Raw genomic sequence first — 20,686 nt, 5'->3', positions numbered from 1 at the left:
ATGCGCTTGAAGAGAATCCCTGATGCTGGAAGAAGGCTGACTGATTTAATTGCTGGTGCCGGAGAGAAGTAGCACAGATGACTCCAGGGACAGGAGAGAGCAGGTGAAAGGGAGAGGGAGAGATGCAGGATTTGGGGTTGGGTGGGGGAGGAAGAAGGGAGAGATTATGCCATACTCATGGATGAATTTACTAATGGACAATGGGGTGGCTAGCTGGGCCCCCTATATGCACAGGGCAGCTACCCCCTGTGCCCATTGGTAAAAGCGGTCCTGGCTGCAACAGTAGATTTCCTTAGCAACTTCACTGCAGATATTAGCTAAAATTTGATCATGTTATGATCACTGTTTCCCAGCGGACACAACACCATTACCTCTCATACCAAGCCCTGCACTCCACTAAGGACTAGATAGCTCCCCTTCTTGTCAGTTCCTGGACAGTTCCTCCAAGAAGCATAAAGTTAATTTATAACTGAAGTATACTTACTCAGCAGCCAACCACGACTATACATTCTGGGGGAAATTCTATAAATCTTGGTCAAAAATGCATGTCAGAAAAGATCAGTGCTATCCATTTAAATTGCACCACTGAACATACTTTTATGTTGCAGTGGTGCTGCTACTTATCCATTTGAGTTAGGCCTACTATTTTGGTAGCCTAACTTAAAAGGATAAGTTATCTGAAAAGCAGCTGAATTTTGCCACATCCAGCATTCTGTAGTTAACCAAACTCTTTGGTCAACCCCAGCCCATAACCACCCCTAACCTTGCCCCCCCCCCCCCCCCCCCCCCCCCCCCAATATGGATAACTTTTATCAATTTTAACACCACAGGACAATGAATAGATACAAGTTATTGGTATATGTGGTTAATTTCTTTTTAAAAGACTCCATAAGTCTTTCTGAGTATCAGGCCTGCTGGTGCTTTTTTAAAAGCTGCATTGTCTTATCTTAGTGGAAAACATCTTATCTACAAAATGCTGGTGAAGACAGGGGATTTGTTTGAATGGTAAGCACTTATTCCAGAGGAGTTGGAGGGTCATTTTGGCCACTGAGGAGAGGGTTGGTATTAGACATGCTGGGGCCCAGGGGGCTCCAAATCTTGTAAGCAGGCTCTACGTTCTTAAGCCTTGAGCAGGTTTGGATCCCCCAGGGCAATTGCCCTGTTTGAACCCCACTAACAGCCCTGTTGAGGGGAAAGAATGAAGAGTGTCTAGTTTGTTGATGACACTGTGTAGAGGAGGTAGCTGGAGGGGGTCATTGATGATGTCTTGGGGAGGAGGGGGTTACTGATGCTGTGGGGTAGGAGAGATGATTGCTTTTGACTGGGGGATTTTGATAGGTAAAAGATTAAATCCCCCATGGTAAATGGCCATTTCATCTCAGGTAGGTTAGCATGGGGGTTTACATATAAAGGCATATCCTATATAATAATTCTCACCACCAACATTCTAATCGGGAACTGCCTGTGCCTCCTTCTTGAGCTAGGCTCCATAGCCAGGCTGATGTCACTAACAGCTGATTCCAAGTGGCAGGGAGCGGAGCAAGTGGGAGTGGAGCATCAAACAACAACCCTCCTCTCCCCTGCTCCCCCTCCAGCCACCCATGTCCTGTGACACTCCCCTCCCCCCCTGCAGCCACCCATGTCCAGCGGCGACCCTCCTCCCCCCGCCCCCCCTCCAGCCACCCATGCCAAGCGAACCTGCTCTCTCACCTGCCCGTCCTTCACCCACCCATGTTGTGTAACGAATTCTTCGGGGCAGGCAGGAGAGATCCCCGGTGCTGCCTGCCCGCTGCTGGCGCTGACGCTCCCCCTCTGCCGCATCACTTTTCAAAATGGCCACCGATACTTACAAAGGTGGCCTCCAAGACTTCAGCAGAAGTCTCGCGAGACCGCCATTGGAAGTCTTGGCGGCCATTTTCAACAGCGATCCGACAGCGGGGGAGCGCCAGCGCCAGCAGCGGGCAGGCAGGAACACGGATCGTTCCTGCCTGCCCCGAAGATTTCGTTACACAACCTGGGTGGATGAAGGAGGGGCAGGTGAGAGAGCACGTTCACTGGACATGGCTGGCTGCAGGGGGGGGGGGCAGGGGCAGAGGAGGGTCGGTGGACAGGGGTGGCTGGAGGGAGGGGGTGAGGGGGTCCTAAGTCCAGAAAGATGGGGTGGAAGCGGGGCCTCAGACCATTAAGGGAGGGGGGAGGGGCCTCACACTCTCACTCACTCTCTGTCTATCACATACACTGTCTCTGACACACTCTCTGTCTATCACACTGTACATCTCTCACACACACTCTCTCTCTCAAACATACACTCCGAGGAAAACCTTGCTAGCGCCAGTTTCATTTCTGACAGAAACGGGCCTTTTTTACTAGTTTTACATAAAACATACAAATTGGAATTGAAAAGTCCAGGTCAGGACCACTGTTTCTTCTAAGCTGAGAGGGATCCCTCCACCAATAGTCCTGCCTCTGGAGGGCGCTGTTTCACTATCACATTTTCAATAGTGAGAGACGGGCAAGCTCTGTAGGATTCCAGGGAACTTGCCTGTCTCTAGTAATGGAAGACACAACATTGAAGCAGCATCTCTCACTGGCAGCAATGCAGTTGGAGGACTCCAGCTCAGCTTGGAGGGAACAGTGGTGAGGACATGCCAATTTCCACTAATATTTTAAAACAGGATCTGCTGAACTAAACCTGTTCTAAACTACATCCAGGCGTATGAGCTGGTTATGTGGGGTGAGAGCATCCATTTTACAAGCATCAATGTCTACAATATCAGTAGGGTCAGCATGCCAACAAGCTGGCACATACACTCCATTTTAGAACCCATATGTCTATGTCTCTCCAAGCTGCTACAGTGCCTGATAACATTTGCCAGTATCATTTCTGGGGGTCAAAAAACACTAGGGGATTAAGGGGGGTGACCACCCCTAATCCATCCAGTAGAGTGCTATATAAACAAGCAACTTTTTTATAACCTAGATGTCCCTGGGAGCAGATATAAATCCTTTGATGCGGGTGGATACAAATGTGCATTCCCCTTCTGAAATCAAGCGTAGAGATTGCACCCTATGAATTAGCTGAGGGTTGGGGATGCTGTGGAGATAGCACTCATGGTTCCTAGTGGGGAGAGAGAATCAGAGACATTGTGACATCTAGTGGCTGCATATAGGGTCCATGACCACAGGATTCCAGAAGGAGGCCTGAGGCATTGTCCCCAGCTGAAAACTGCTGCATCAGTGACTAGGTTAAATTGAGGAACGGGACATAAAATAGAAGAAAAATCCTTGACTAGATGCAAATGAAGGTTCATGGTGCCGTATCTGAGCCCCGAGTCAGACTGAACTGGTAGCCCAAAGGAGTGCAAAGAAACTGCTGAGTCAAAACAGAATGAAGAGGAAACACAACCATCCTCCAGGGGAAAAGTACACTGGCTCTTTCAAAATAGTTTTTGTATTGAAAATGTTAGCCACTATTTGAAAGCATAGGAAGATTGTTTTGAGGGATGTGTCATTTGAGGTACACCCTGAATGCCATTTTTTGACCACTAGGGGCCACCATAGCATTGACAACCATATTCCCTCCTCCTTAGGACCTAAGTATACCACCTCCATGGCAAACCCAGGCATGACTAGAAGCAACAAATGGAGGACTCGACCCCCTACCCCCAGGACTGCAGCACTATGGTCTGAGGTACAAGGCTTGAAATTTTAACCTAGGAGAAGATAATGAAAAGTGTTCATTCCTTCTTTTTCTTTACTATATCCAGTAACAATCTCCAGTCTAGTTTTCAGCAGCAGGGAAGGTGGCGTCTTCTGGTACACTCTATATTTGTGGAACCAGTTGCCATTGTGTGTTTGGGTAGAAAGGTCCTACCAATTATTTAACTTTTGGTTGAAATCCTATTTTTTTGAAAAACTTTTTGGGAGACTGAACTTTTTTTTTTTTTGTTTCCTGACTAGATGACCTGCAGAGGATTGGATGATTGGATGATGGATGCCTATCTCTGGGATGAGTTGCTTTACTATTTTTTTATGGCATTCTTTTAAATTTCTGATTTGAAATGTTGTAAACCATTCTGACTTGTTCACAAATAGGGTGGTATATCAAATTGTTTTAAACTATTTAGACATATGTATCGTACAGTGGATAATATTAATGCAGCAGCTATGGTGGATCTTCTTCCTGCATGTTCTGAATATCTTTCTGGAACTGTGATGAGTATTTTGTTTTTGCCAAAAATCTCTTGAATATTTGCTTTTACAACAGTTGCTTTTTAGGCTTTTGGCTTTGTTTATCCTCTGGAGGCCAAAAAGAATTTAAGTGACTCAAATCCAAAGTGTCTCTGCTTCCAAATATAAAGGCCAAGATTTAGCTATATAATATAAAAACAAATATTAAGACCTTGTTTAATTTTGTTTCACTGTAATTCAAAGTAGGTAGTGTCAATCTACATATGCGCTGCTATGCAACCCACAAACAGGCTCATTTTCAAAAGAGAAGGACGTCCATCTTTCGACACAAATCGGATGATGGGCGTCCTCACAGGGTCGCCCAAATCGGCATAATCGAAAGCCAATTTGGGGTGTCCCCAACTGCTTTCCGTTGCGGGGACGACCAAAGTTCAAGGGGGTGTGTTGAAGGCGTAGCGAAGGCGGGACTTGGGCGTGCCTAACACATGGGCATCCTTGACCCATAATGGAAAAAAAGGGCGTCCCTGACGAGCACTTGGATGACTTTACGTGGTCCTGTTTTTCTTATGACCAAGCCACAAAAAGGTGTCCGAACTGACCAGATGACCACCAGAGAGAATCGGGGATCACTTCTCCTTACTCCCCCTGTGGTCACTAACCCCCTCCCACCCTCAAAAAAAAAATCTTTAAAAATATTTTGTGCCAGCCTCTATGCCAGCCTCAAATATCATACTCAGGTCCATGACAGTAGTATGCAGGTCCCTGGAGTAGTTTTTAGTGGGTGCAGTGCACTTCAGGCAGGCGGACCCAGGCCCATCCCCCCCTACATGTTACACTTGTGGTGGTAAATGTGAGCCCCCCTTCACCTGTAAGGGCTATGGTAGTGCTGTACAGTTGTGGGTAGTGGGTTTTGGGGGGCTCAGCACGCAAAGTAAGGGAGCTATGTACCTGGGAGCAATTTAAGAAGTCCACTGCAGTGTCCCCAGGGTGCCCGGTTGGTGTCCTGGCATATTAGGGGGACCAGTGCACAACGAATGCTGGCTCCTCCTACCACTAAAGGGCTTGCATTTGGTCGTTTCTGAGATGGGCGTCCTTGGTTTCCATTATCGCCGAAAATCAGAAACGACCAAGTCTAGGGACGACCTAAATGTCAAGATTTGGGCGTCCCCGACCGTATTATCGAAACGAATGATGGACGTCCATCTTGTTTCGATAATATGGGTTTCCCCGCCCCTCCACTGGGACGTTTTGCGAGGACATCCTCAACAAAACTTGGGCGTCCCTTTCGATTATGCCCCTCAAAGTGTATTTCAGCAAGTACTGAAATCTTGTAATAAGGTGTCTGTACGTATTGGTGAGAACAACCCGAAATAGTTCCTTCTGAGTAGTTCCAAAATGATGAACTCATTGCTGTTGCTTCTAAATAAATCTTGAAGCTGTCAAGTACTTTGTTTTTTTGCAGAAACGGAAAACAGTCCTGTATGAGGGCTAAAGGTAGGTTGGCTGACAGTGACGAATGATTATGTGAGTAGGTAAACATGATGAACGGTAAAAAAGAGTAGCATAGAATTGGGGAACTCGGGGGTGAGGTGAGCTGTAGTTTAAGTGCGCCTTAATTTTTTTCTGCAATGGTTATATATTTTATGAAAGGTTGTAAATATTGAGGTATGGATAAGAACTGTAAATGCTATAGGTGTGTTGATATTATTAATTTTAAATTGTTTTAATTGTGTAATGGTTATTGCAATGAGCCTTGATTAGGCCAGAAGGCGGAATGCATATTTCAAATTAAATTACATTACATTCTCAAAGACCTGGTTAACTTGTATTGGGTAAAAAATTAACTAAGAATCCGATTTACTAAGCTTTTATCCCATACAATTCAAAATGGGAAAAAGCCTTAGTAAATCAGGCCCCCAGTCAACCATATGCAGATACGTGGATTTTCATCCACCCAAGCACTTTCTAAACGAGCACAGACTTGGCCACATAAAAAAGAAGCTCTCTAGGGGGCATTTTAGGGGCATCTATTACATCTATTAAATCTATTAAATCTATCCGCTTCCGCATACAGTTCAAACTTCTCCTTTTGACCTACAAGTGCATCCACTCCGCAGCTCCTCAGTACCTTTCTGCTCTCATCTCTCCCTACACTCCTCCCCGTGAACTCCGTTCGCTGGGTAAATGTCTCCTGTCGTCCCCCTTCTCCCCCACTGCTAACTCCCGGCTCCATTCCTTCTATCTCGCTGCTCCCTATGCCTGGAATAGACTCCCTGAGCCAGTACGTCAGGCTCAGTCTCTGGCTGTCTTTAAGTCTAGGCTTAAAGCCCACCTCTTTGCTACTGCTTTCGACTCCTAACCATGACTCTCTTACTCAACACCCTCACTTATCACCCCTACCACTGCAATTTCCCCACCCCTAGCTGTCTGTTCATCTGTCCAATTTAGATTGTAAGCTCTGTTGAGCAGGGACTGTCTTTTCATGTTAATTTGTACAGCGCTGCATAAGTCTAGTAGCGCTATAGAAATGTTTAATAGTAGTAGTAGTAATAGTAGTAGTAATGTACATAGGTAACTTAGGGCCCCTTTTACCAAGCTGTGGCAAAAGGGGGCCTGCTCTGGTGTCAAACGCGCGATGAGACTCCCTTTTACTGCAGCGGGTAAAAGGGAAGTCTCTCCTTCCTGCAGGAAATGGCTATGTGGCAAGTAAAGCACTTGCTGCACGGCCATTTCGGGGGGGGGGGGGGGGGGGCCTTACTGCCACCCATTGAGGTGGTGGAAAGGGCTCCTGCGGTAATCGGGTAGCGCATGGCATTGTCCGATTACCACCAGGTACACACCAGCGCTACAAAACGTTTGTTGCACCAGATATGACGGCACACTGTTTAGCAAGCAGTAAGCCCACATTGGGCTTACCGCCGCTTAGTAAAAAGGGGTCTTTACTTTTTTAAAAACATGCATTCATAGATGGAAACCATTAATTTGCTGAACTTTACAACCGCGTACTGCAGTGCCTAAAAAGGTACACACATACTTAGCGTCATAACCCACTTTTAATCTCAATTTAGGAAGATACCTTGTTTTTATGAAAACTGACTTATTTTTGTGCATGTTTAGAAGTAGAGATGCCAAGGGGAACAATTTTTGAGAGGCAGATTTTACCATGAGCCCCAGCCCCACCCCAGACTGACCCAAGTCCGATGTGCTCCTTGCCCCCACTCTATCTACTAGCTCCATCCCCTGTCCCATCTCAACCCCATGGATCATTCCCAAAAATACCTTATGTACACCAATGATAACAGAGATGCATGAAAACTACAGATAAACGTTTCCCTTGTTCTTCCTGTCCTCTCCTCTCACAACTCTGCTTAGCTTCCCTATCAGTCACTTTCCTTTTTTTAGCATGTAAGACAACACTGTAAATACTACACCATGCCCTAGAACACCAATACAGCTACTATTGGGAAACTTGAACAAGCTGGACTGCAACAGACCCCCTACACAGGAATACATGCTAGCAGAATCCTACAACTCAGTCACACAGGCAGAGCATGGACAGATCCTCATCCAATACTATCTCATACATTTTTAGTGTACAGCATTGCGTATGTCTAGTAGTGCTGTAGACCTGATAAGCAGTATTAGTAGTAATATAGAATATGACACCATAAATTAGAATGAAACAGGCAGACAAAATCTGAAATGGAAACCTCTTTTAAAGCCAGGCTCCCAGCAGCTCAATACCGGTACATAAGAAACAAATGCATTTCCTTCAGTAGGTTACACATACATAAGATGTACTTTTCTCCAAGCTGACACATTCCAGTTCTATATATATATATATATATATATATATAAATCTAGATACATAACATCAACCAGCTCATCAGGGGCGTAGCCACGGGTGGGCCCGGGTGAGCCTGGGCCTACCCACTTTGAGCTCAGGCCCACACATCAAGAGTGCACTCCATAGGCGCCCAGAGAATATAAAGCTTAGGGAGGCGGATCTGCTGCTTGACTGGTATTGTCCCCTCCCCTGGCTGGCATTCTGCAAGTTTTGTTCCTTCCCTCGCTTACTATCACTTCTGGGCCGCGTTTTTTTATTCTACAGCAAAGCTGCGCCGGACCGGGACTCTTTGCATGCCTTGGCTGCTTCCTTCAGGTCAGCCCTGTCTTCTCAGGTATCGGCTCCCCACCTCCTCCAAAAGAGGCTATCTGTTAATGCTGTAGGCTGTGGCAGAAAGTTCAGATTTTAAGACTATTGGTAAAAGGGTATGGAGACTAGCTAATAAAGTCTATTTTTTAAAATTCTAACTGTTTTTATCAATAAACCTACAATTCTTCCATTAAAACCTAATCTTTAAATCAAGCACAGAACAAAAGAATATTCACTTACCCAGAGAAATGTCTTTTTTTTTTATAAACACTGTAAGATTTTTGACATGTACAGAAGCCAGTCAGCTACTTTTTTTTATACCACTACAACTGGAATTTAAATCTTACTAGCTATTTTGCTGTGAGCTAAAATTTAATTCTATATTAGTTTACTGCTTAGGGTCTCTTTTACTAAAATTTATTAAGCATTTACCTCCTGATTTTATAAAAGTTGCCAAAAATTGTGCACACAAATTTTGACATGTGCCCAATTTGTGTGTGCAATTTAATTGAATACTGGGCCAATTAATGAAAAATAAATTACTTTTTAACAAGAAATTATTGGCACTAATTAGATTTAATTGGCATTTATGCATATAAATTTAGGTGTGGGATCCTCACCTAAAATTTACATGCGATATGAAATAAGGGGCATGGAAATGGGAAGGGCATGGGCATAATGGGGGTGTTCTTAAAATTAACATGCATTGTAATAGAATAATGGGTATACACGCCTAATATAGGCGCATATAAATTTGCACCACATTCAGTTGGTGCAATGGCTTTAGGCACGATTCCCGGTCATAAGCCCTATTCTATAAACCATGCCTAACTTAAGCGCAGCTTGCAGAATAGTGCTTTTTCAGCACATATTTTTTGGGTGCCATATATAGAATCTAACCCATAATACGAGGTTTACCATGCAGTACCTACTGGCACACAACCATTTTACTGATTTTTATTGTATTTTAGCTCTTGCCATGTGGAAAACCATGCATTAGTGAACTAATTCTGAAACGTTGGATGTCCAACTTTACACTTAGTGTGCAAAGTTGCATGCACAATTTATAGAATAAGGTCAGTTGCGCATGCAAGTTAATTCAATAATTGGCAGTTAATTGGAGTTTAACAGCCAATTATTGGCTATCATTGACTAATTGGTACTAATGGACACCAATTAGCAGTTAACTTGTCCTTAGTTGCTATTTTATAAAGTTGCGTGCTCAAATTCCAAAGTGTGCAGCTTCAAGAAGGAACCTGGAAGGGGCAGGTGGAGGATGTGCCAGACATTTAGGGACACAGTTTGTAGAATACTAACCTTTATTTAATTAGATTTTGCTCACACCTTTTTTCAGTAGTATCTCAAGGTGAGTTACATTCAGGTACTCTGGATATTTCCTCCGTCCCAGGAGGGCTCACAATCTAAGTTTGTACCTGAGGCAATGGAGGGTTAAGTGACTTGCCCAAGATCACAAGGAGCAGCAGCGGGATTTGAACCAGCCACCTCTGGACAGCAAGGCCAGTGCTCTAACCACTAGGCCACTCCTCCACTCCACCTAACTGCAACTGTTTACACCAATCTTTAAGGTGGTGTAAGTGCTCGTGCGTAATACTAAGCACATAGAAGCGGACTTACGCAAGTATTCTATAGCAATAGTTCTGAGCGAAACTGCTGTAATAGACTTTGCACTCAGCGCACATCATCCTGGTGCCTAAAGTTTGGCTCCATTTATTGATTTTACCCCTAAAAAGTGTTTCTGTTTGTTTGTTAGGAGTGGGGCAGAGAGAGAGAATGGGCATTCTCAGCACTTTGCAGGTAGTGTGTGGCAAATACTGCACACTAACCAGCAGTTCTGCAGTTAGCATGGGCCCTTCTAAACAGGGGCGTAGCCAGACCTCACGGTGGGAGGGGGCCAGAGCTCGAGGTTGGGGGCACATTTTGAGTGCCGCCCCGCCACCCCCCCTTGCCTCACCTCCTCGCCCACCCACCGCCTGTCCTCACTCCCTCAGAGACAATTACCTTTGCTGGCGGGGGTCCCCAACCCTCGTTAGCCAAAGCCTTCTTCAGCACCAGTCTCCGATGCAGCCGCATTCAATGCCTGCCCCCTGCTCTTCTTTCTTCTTGCTCCTCTTGTGCACGCTGACGCTCAGCGTCAGCGTGCACAGGAGGAGAAAGAAGAACAGGGGGCAGGCAGAGAACGTGGCTGCGCCAGAGAGCGGCGCTGAAGAAGGCTTCAGCCGGTGGGGGTTGGGGACCCCCGCTAGCCAAACCTGGGGCCCGGATGAAATTTGCAGGGGCTCAGGCCCCCATGGCACCCTGTAGCTACGCCCCTGCTTCTAAATAGGAGGGGCTGAGTGCTTCCGCACTAACTCTGATCTCAGAACCACAGGCTACCCACAGTTTTAACATGGGACCTGTGAAATGAAATTCAGGGAACACTTCTAATAGTTGCTGCGTTAGATTTGAAGTTATTACATGGTAATTTCTTATGTTAAGCTGCAGTAACTGCAAAATCTAATGCACTTTAGTTAAAATAGCCCCTTAATTTTCCCTGCTCTGCTTTCTGTTTTTATTTTATAACTATGCATGATACCCATGGTTTTTCAGAGAATCACAGAGGCCCAAGTCAGTGAAAATTAGGAGGTTCCAGAGTCCTGGAACTCATAATTAAAAAAAAAAAAAAGAGGTGATAGTGTCTTTGTATACGTCTCTGGTGAGGCCCCATTTGGAGTACTGCGTGCAATTCTAGAGACCGCACTTATGGAAGGATATAAACAGGATGGAGTCAGTCCAGAGGGTGGCTACCAAATTAGTAAGTGGTCTCTGTCAGAAAACATATGGGGACAGGCTCATGGACCTCAACATATATATGCTGGAAGAGAGGCGAGAGAGAAGGGATATGATAGACGTTTAAATACATCAGTGGTGTTAATGAACAGGAGGTGAACCTTTTCCAAATGAAGGAAAACTCTGGAATGAGAGGGCATAGGATGAAGTTATGAGGAAATAGGCTTAGGAAGAATCTAAGAAAATACTATTTCTCAGAAAGGGTGGTGGAAGCGTGGAATGGCCTCCCGGTGGAGGTTGTGAAGACGGGGACTGTGTCGGAATTTAAGAAATCATGGGACAGGCACTTGGGATCCCTTAGGAAAAGGAGGAGCTAGTGGTTACTGAGGAAGGGCAGACTGGATGGGCCATCTGGCCCTTATCTGCAGTCATGATTCTATGTTTCTAAAAATCCTATAGCTAAATTTCACGTTCAGTTAAAAGAAATATTAAACAAACATTTTTTTCCAAATAATACCCCTTTTTTTGTGTGAGGCCCAGGCCAAATTGTTCTGCTGGTCTTCCTCTGATAGGCCCTGAGGATACCTGTAACTTCATTCACTTAAAGTACTCTGACTTCAATTCTACTGCAAACACTATTATTTTAAATGAAAGCATCCAGCGGTGTTCAAATGTATTATTATTACTACTTATTTTACAGAGAGAAACAGCAGGAGTCTCCAGGAATAATGCAATGGCAGTCTTGGTTGAGTACTGTGATTCTTATGGAAAAGCTAACAGCAATGTACCATGGTGAGTTGAAGCAGTTTGACAAGGAGGATAGACCTCTTTATGCCTATTTGGGGACGGAGAAGTGATGGAAGGGGGGTAACAGATAGCTGTGGAAGAGGGAGGATGGGAAGTTACCGATAGGGGGAATAAAGATGGTGGGGTGGGGCAGGGGGGACTCAATTTAAGTATTAGAGTTCAATGATTTATTTGCTGATGCCTTAAAGAAACAACTGGGTATTGACAGTTCTTATGTGTTATGTAATATTGTTGTGATTGATTCAAATTAAATCCAAAGTTATAAAAAAACCATCTACTTTAAATGCAAATTATGCAGCATGGGAGTGATGCTGCATAATAACCTTTGAGACTCAGATTTATCCTATCTATATACAGCTTTTTGGGCTGAGGACGGAGATGGCTCAGATCAAGGAAGAATTATAGGTGCCTCTCCTAATACCCAGATTCTAGAAAATTGGCCCCAGCTTCCACAAATTGTCCTAAGGATACTTTTATGTTCTGCTGGATAACACCTGTGAGTTAGAGACACATCTCCTAAATGACCAGTATGACTGCCTTCATGGCACTGGCAGTTCAAGATAGTCCCACAAAGGCATCTGATGTGGAAACAGAGATAAGCAAGGAAACCTCTTCAACAACAGAATTTGTAGTATTGAATGATTCAAAAGAAGGTAGAAAATCTTCCTGGTATGGGGGATCAATCATCAGAGAACTGTATTAGGAGAAGGAGGAGACAAGAAGGCAGGGGTCAACTTTTGCCTTGGTGAACTCCACCTCTCCCTTCCCCACATCTTGGGGCCACATTTCATGAATGAACCATACAGATAGCAGGACTCAGTGAAGGTTCAAGGCAATCTGCTGCCTGAGGCGAGAGATGAGCTTATACCCCCACCACCACCACCAAGGCACCCAAAATTGGGGAGCCTCTTCAGAGATCTAGTCAAGGAGCACGAATGTGGTCAAGCGTTTGTCCCAAGGAAAAAGGAAGTAATATATTCCCAGGCTACAAGGGGTCACCTTTCCAAAGGTTCTTGGATGTTCAGCATAGCACTAAATGTCCAAGTACCTCTGTGTAAGCATTTTTGGTGAAAGAATACGTTTAGTTTCATATATCAGGAACATGGAACTTGGAAGGAGTGTGCTAGGCTGACACCAAATACACATATACTCTACACATGTAGGCACATATTCAACAGCCATACATGTAGCTTATACATTTGGCCTGGACATTACAAAAAGGGTCATAGGGGGTCAAAGGTCATATATGAGCCTGCAAATAGGTGGGAAATGTGGGATACAAATGCAACAAATAAATAAATATACTTGATGTACTGCCTTTCTGTGGTACAACCAAAGTGGTTTACATATTCTATTGTAAAGTTTCATATGGCTGTGTGTAGATTTACTCAACATTTTTCTTTTATCATAGTAACATAACGTGGTAACCTATGGAACTTTGTAAGTCTAAGTGCTTTGAAAATGAGCCCCATGGTCTATATCTGTTTTAATTTTCTCTGTTTCTTTGTTTACAATGAGATTATTGAGAAAATATTGGGTGCAGTAAGCTAATGAGAGGCAAAATTCAATGTGCACAGAACTTGTGCAATAATCGGGAAAGCCTGCTAGACAAATGCGCACAAAGATTTTTTGGTAAGAACGCCTTCATTGTGCATATGTCTGAAGAAAACGAAAGTGTCAGTACATATCTGTGCATGGACTGAAATGTTGTTCTGCACATATTAGCCTCACAAAATTTCTTGCACATAGAATTTTTGTGAGGCTAATACTTATGTGTTGAACAACATTCTGGTTCATGTGCAGATGTGAGTTTGCACTTTTGTTTTTTGTTTGGAGACTCGCATAGTGCTGTTACCTCCAGTTCTGCCTATAAAAGTTGCAGGCACTGATCTGGTTGTAGAAAAAAAGAAAAGAAAAAAAATGAGGCATTTAACTTCCAAAAACTGACATTAAATCTTGTCAAAGAAAACAGAGAAGAGGGACAAACCTCCACACCTCGAAGCACAACAAAAAGCAGTGGAGATGAGCAAAGAAACCAGAGTACAGCCAAAGATGCCTTCAAAGAAGTTCTTTTATTGCCACCAGCTCACTTGGTTATCATAAAAGAATGCAAGACTGCCTGGTGGACTTGACATGGGCCGTGTTTTGGCTATATTTCCTGCATCAGGGGGTCCAAAAAACAATCCAGATGTGCATTTGTGAGATGTACATTTGAAAAAAATCTACTTTAGATTCATCTATTCTGAGTCACTAGCGCCCGGTATCAAACCTCTGCTACATGTCAAAGATTTTGGAAAAAATAATGTTCAATCAGTTTACCTCTTTTTTTTTTTTTTTTTTTTTTTTTTAGAAGACTTTAACTTATCACCCCTGCCAATCAGGATTTAGGAAGCACTCCAGTACAGAGACTGTCATGACGGCTCTCCTAAGTGAACTTCATTCCCATTTCGAATGACATAAAATCGTATTAGCCATCTCCCTTGATCTATATGTGGTTTTTGATCATGTGGACTATTCTCTTCATCTCTCCCACTTGTCTTCACTGGGTGTTTCAGGTAGGGCTCTATCCTAGTTTACTTCTTTTCTATCCCATAGCTCCTTTCAGGTTTTTACTTCCAACTCTCTGAGAAAAGAGAATTATACCGCGGTGTCCCTCAGAGATCAATTCTTTCCCCTTTTCAATTTATTCCTTAGTTCCCTTGCAACACTGATTCAAACATTTGGTATTTCAGTTTACTTATCTGCTGATGATATTCCTCTGCTCTATCCCACCTCCTCACTTTCTCTGTCGCTTGGTACATTTCAGCTCTGCCTTTATGCTGTTGCTACTTGGTTAAAGGATCACCATTTAGTACTCAGTTGCCTGCTGGTTTATGAACGCTGTGCTGCCACCTTCTTCTCACATTGAACTCTTCAGGACCTCAATCATCCCATTACTAGCTTCCTTTACTTAGGTGTCATTCTCAATTCATCCTTATCTTTCTTGTCACAAATTTCACATCTGTATAAATTTAGTTTCATGGTTTTTTGGTAACCATGAGCAATTCACCATCTTTTTAATTTCTATCAGTTTCACGCACTCATTTTCTTTTTCTTTACTTCTCGACTTGACTATTGCAATATCATTTATGCACGCTTACCACACACAACAATAAAGAAATTACAAACCCTTCAGAATACGGTCATCTGTCTGCTTGTCATTATGATCACACCACACCATTCCTGAACCAACACCATTGGTTGCCGGTCCAACAGTGCATCATTCATAAAATAGCAACTCTGGCATTCAAAGCTTTTCATGCCTCATGATCCCTTATTCATCAGCTAAAGTTCTTTGTTCTGTGAATGATCACTGTAACATAGTAAATGACGGCAGGTAAAGACCTATACGGTCCATACAGTCTGCCCAACAAGATAAACTCATTTTACATGGTATGTGATACTTTATATGCATACCCAAGTTTGATTTGTCCTTGCCATTCTCAGGGCACAGACCGTTGAAGTCTGCCCAGCACTCTTCTTGTACTAAAAGTTCTGAAACTAATGTCAAAGCCCCTTAAAATTTACACTCAAGCCCATCCATATCCATTCAGTCACGATCAGGGCATAGACCATAGAAGTCTGCCCGGCACCGCTTCCCAATTACCGGCATTTCCACCCAATCTCCGCTAAGATTCCATGGATCCATTCCTTCTAAACAGGATTCCTTTGTGTTTAACCCATGCATGTTTGAATTCCATTATCGTTTTCATCTCCACCACCTCCCGCGGGAGGGCATTCCACTTATCCTCCACCCTTTCTGTGAAAAAATACTTCCTGACATTACTTCTGAGTCTGCCCCCCTTCAACCTCAATTCATGTCCTCTAGTTCTACCGCCTTCCCGTCTCCGGAACAGGTTTGTTTGTGGATTAATACCTTTCAAATATTTGAACGTCTGTATCATGTCACCCCTGTTTCTCCTTTCCTCCAAGGTATACGTGTTCAGGTTAGCAAGTCTCTCCTCATATGGTTTGCAACACAAATCCTATACCATTTTTGTAGCGTTTCTTTGCACCTCTTCCAGTCCTTTTACATCTTTAGCAAGATATGGCCTCCAAAACTGAACACAATACTCCAAGTGGGCCCTCACCAACGACTTGTAGAGGGGCATCAACATCTCCTTTCTTCTGCTGGTTATACCCCTCTCTATGTAGCCTAGCACCGTCTTGTACTCCCAAGTCCCAAATTCACCCACCTTGAATCCACTAGACATGAGGGGTAAGGAAGAAAAATGCACTATCTTCTCCTCCTTCTCTGTAGCAATTCCTCTTTTAAGAACTTCAAATCAGAACTAAACAGGCCTTTGGGGTAATGGGCAAATAAACACCACTAGCTTTCAGTTGTTTTTATTTCTCTTCTTCCTCTGTCCCCTTCCAGTTCTTTCACCTCCTTCTCCCCTCCTTCCTTTAGTGCTCTTATCTTTCCTCTCTTTGTATGAGTGTCTCACTTTCCTGTCAAAAATGGAGTTCCTTTTCCTTGTTTTTTTTTCTTCAATAATTTTGTTTTGTAGTCTGTACACCGCTCTCTCTACCCAGTCAGTTATAGAGGTATAATAAGTAACAATAAAATATAAACTACAGTCTCCTCAAGATGCTGTTAAATCCTGTAGGTGACTCACACTAAATCTGCCCCTACTAATGAGAAACCAATCCAAAAGCAGACACTGTGTTGAGCAGTTGCAGTGGCAGCACTTCTTCTACACATTCAAATTAAGGAAAACTTGACTAAATCTTGTCAACCAACCTTTCTACTCTCCCCTGGACCTGGTGAAAATTTTCTCATGCTATTCAGCCATTGAAATCCCCCCGTTACTTCTGCGCATTGTGGAGGAATACCTAACGGCCTTGTCACCGTTCATTTTAATAAGCTGTGCACTGATTTGTACTGTACAAGTTAACTACTGTAGAGAACATCTTTCTGCATTGTGTGGCTACTTAGATATGCAGAACAACCGCTAACTGCACACTTCTGCCCATGGTAGGTTTCTGCGTCAACCCCCAAAGAGAGTCATTTTGTAATGGGTCCTCTGGCTTTTGCAGTACATGCACAGGTTACACCAGTTCTCACAGTGAAATTATGCTCCTACTTTCCCTTTGAAAATTACCCCATGGAAAGTACTGTACTTGGACACATTTACACCTGCTTTTTAGGACACACAAATTTACCAGTTTACTGCATGTGCATGAGCAGGTATTTTATAATATGTATGCACAGTGCTAACCCCTTCCCATCCCTGTCCCTGGTAGAACCTTTTACAAAGGTTACATAAAATTATGTGCATATATTCCAGCAATTCCAAAAAGCATTTCTACTTCTGTTTTATGCATGTAAATGTTATTTTAAAAATTTCCCTCAATTATGTCCTCTGCCCCACAGGGCTCTTGGCAAGATAATAAAAATAGAATTCCAAATGATTCAGTAATAAACGTAAAAGACAATTCTATAAATTCACATCTATGGGTAGGTGTCAAATTACTCACGTGTGTTACAAAATACTGGCACAAGGCCCCGCTAATTGAAACCTGTGTATATGTCCGTGGCGATTCTATAAAATACACGCATAATCACTTTATGATTTTTTAGCCAAACCCCTAAGAGAAAAACTACACTGGTTCCCACTTAAAGAACATATTGCGTTCAAAGTCTGCGCCCTGGTTGATAAAATTATCCACGGCGAAGCCCCGATCTACATGACAGACCTCATAGACTTACCAACCAGGAACACAAAAAGGTCAGCACGAACATTCCTGAACCTCCACTACCCTAGCTGCAAAGGACTAAAATATAAATCAACATATTCATCCAGCTTCTCTTACATAAGCACACAATTATGGAATGCACTACCAAACGTCATAAAAACAATGCATGACCTAACAAACTTCTGAAAATCACTAAAAACCAACCTGTGGCTTAATTTACTCTGTCACGTACGAACTTTAATGTAATACCTCTCTGTATTTCTCAATCTGGAAATGGTGATCACCATTACAGCATAATGTAAGCCACATTGAGCCTGCAAATAGGTGGGAAAATGTGGGATACAAATGCAACAAATAAATAAATAAATATGAAGAGGGGCGATCGTGGGTGGGTGTGGGGGGGGTGTGGGCGTGGGCAGGCTGTGGGCGGCTGAACTGGATGAGTACATTTACAGAATACTGTGAGTTACAGGCGAATGTAGTGTCTCATGGCAGCAAACCTTTACACCAACTAGTGACCTGGCATAAGTGATTGCAGCTATATGTTCACTGAATAATGGCACTTTAGTAAAGGGCAGCCAACGAGGTGCTATGAAATTAAGTGTTCTTATGTAATACCAATTGACTAATTTCATAGCACCTCGTTGGCTGCCCTTTACTGAACTGCCCCTTTACTTTTCTCTGTTTGCTGTCATAGAATGTTCCTAGTTTAGTAGATATAGTGGAATTGGAAAAGGTGCAGCGAAGGGCGACTAAAATGATAGCGGGGATGGGACGACTTCCCTATAAAGAAAGACTAAGGAGGCTAGGGCTTTTCAGCTTGGAGAAGAGATGGCTGAGGGGAGACATGATAGAGGTATATAAAATAATGAGTGGAGTGGAACAGGTGGATGTGAAGTGTCTGTTCATGCTTTCCAAAAATACTAGAACTAGGGGGCATGCGATGAAACTACAGTGTAGTAAATGTAAAACAAATCAGAGAAAATTTTTCTTCACCCAACGCATAATTAAACTCTGGAATTTGTTGCCGGAGAACGTGGTGAAGGCGGTTAGCTTGGCAGAGTTTAAAAAGGGGTTAGACGGTTTCCTAAAGGACAAGTCCATAAACCGCTACTAAATGGACTTGGGGAAAATCCACAATTCCGGGAATAACATGTTGTCACGCTCAGCCGCCAGATCCGCACCACTCTTTCTCAGTCTCTTCCTTTCTTTACCCAGCACGCCCTTCACTCACGAGTCGACAGTCTGCAATCAGGGTCTCCGGACAACAGGCAAATCACCAGAAGTGCTTTATTATCTCCAGAGTACATTTACTCTGCTTTAAGGCTTCACAGGCCTTTCCCTCCCCTCAGTGTAGCTCCACTTTTAAACACAGTTCATTTGAGCCCTGCTTGCAATATAGTTCAGCTTGGGCCTGCTTTCCACACAGTTCACTTTGACCCTGCTTTCAATATGGTTTTCCCCAGCACTGCTTCTAATCCAGTACTTAGTAGCACTGCTCTTTCCCACAGTTAATGAGCACTGCTCACAATTCAGTTCAGTTAGCAATGTTTTCCTCCTCAATTCAGTTTTAGCACTGCTTTCAAACACAGTTCATCTTAGAAATGAAATTAAACAGTTCCATTCAATGGCAATATGGTCTAAGTCACTTTCTCACTCTTAGACCTAATGACCCACCTCCCTCATTTGTCAGCACAAAACCACCTGACATCCACCCACCGGGTCAATTCACCAAGGCTTCATTCACTCTCCCCAGTTCAGTTCATAACTCACTTTAAGAGCTCTCCACCAGCACTTCCATTTCCTCCTCATTCTCCCCTCCTTTCTCCTCCTCCAGTTCCATTCTCTCCTCCCCTTCCTCCCGGTCTAGGGGCTCCTCCCTTCCCCCATCTGATTCCATCTCCCAATCACACCCCGGCTCCTCCCCCCCTTGCATAGATTCTTCTCCCTTCCCCTGATCTGTCTGCTGGTGCTGCACTGCCTTCTGGGGCTTGTAGTTTCTTAACTCCTGGCTTCTCTGACGTTGCCCTGCCTTCTGGGCTTTGTAGTTCCTTGGTTCTGAATCTCTCTGGTGCTGCACTGCCTTCTGGGGCTTGTAGTTTCTTTGCTCTTCACAATGTATAGAATGTTTGTACGTTTGGGAAGCTTGCCAGGTGCCCTTTGCCTGGATTGGCCGCTGTCGTGGACAGGATGCTGGGCTCGATGAACCCTTGGTCTTTTCCCAGTGTGTACTTATGTAGTATGACACACATCTCTTTTTGACAGATGCTAATTTGAAAGTAGGCACTAGCCTGTATTTCCAACAGTTTCTGTGCATCTGGTGAAAAATGGACATCTCTAACACAATTAGGGGCTCTTTTACTAGGGTGCAGCAAATAATTGCCTATGCTGGTGTCGGTGCATGGTTTGGACGTGCGCAGGTCCATTTTTCAGCACGCCTGGAAAAAGGCCTTTTTTTGTGACCGACAATGGAAATGTGGCAAAATTAAAACCAGCGTGTGGCCATTTTTGGCCTGAGACCTTACCACCACCTATTGACTTAGTGGTAAGGTCTCATACGCTAACCGGGCGGTAAGCGTCAGCACGTGTAAACTGCCGATTTTCCGCTGGGTAAGCGCCACGCAGTAGAAAATACAAAATATTTTCTACGGCATGTTTTGGATGCACATCAAAGATAGAATTACTGCCCGGGGCACGCGGTAGCCAGGCGATAGTTCCATTTTGATGCCGACGTGCCTTAATAAAAGGGCCCTTTAATTCTCAGACATATTTCCTGCTTTCATTATAATATTATACTAAGTATCATTTTAATAAACATAGTGGGGCTGATATTTAGACTGCGGGAGTTAGCTGGCTCGCGTCCCGCGGTCGGCACTGAGCCTGGATATTCAATGCTGGGCCGTTTCTGGTGACTGGCATTGAATATACGTTTTATTTTTGGCTGGTTTAAATTTAGCTGGCTAAGCTGATATTCAGTGTTGGCTAGTTAAGCTTAAACCAGCCACA

At 43.7% G+C, this 20,686-nt stretch overlaps 1 protein-coding gene across 4 annotated transcripts in view; it reads right to left on the bottom strand.

The window, feature by feature from the left end:
* C1QTNF7 (C1q and TNF related 7) overlaps positions 1 to 20,686 on the bottom strand; it is a 105,175-nt gene that overhangs the window by 45,319 nt on the left and 39,170 nt on the right. The window lies entirely within an intron of this gene.

The sequence above is a fragment of the Microcaecilia unicolor genome, chromosome 2, assembly GCF_901765095.1.
Source record: "Microcaecilia unicolor chromosome 2, aMicUni1.1, whole genome shotgun sequence".
Classification (NCBI taxonomy): Eukaryota; Metazoa; Chordata; class Amphibia; order Gymnophiona; family Siphonopidae; genus Microcaecilia; species Microcaecilia unicolor.
Note: the sequence above shows the minus strand (reverse complement) of the source record. Positions and strands in the feature narration are given on the sequence as shown.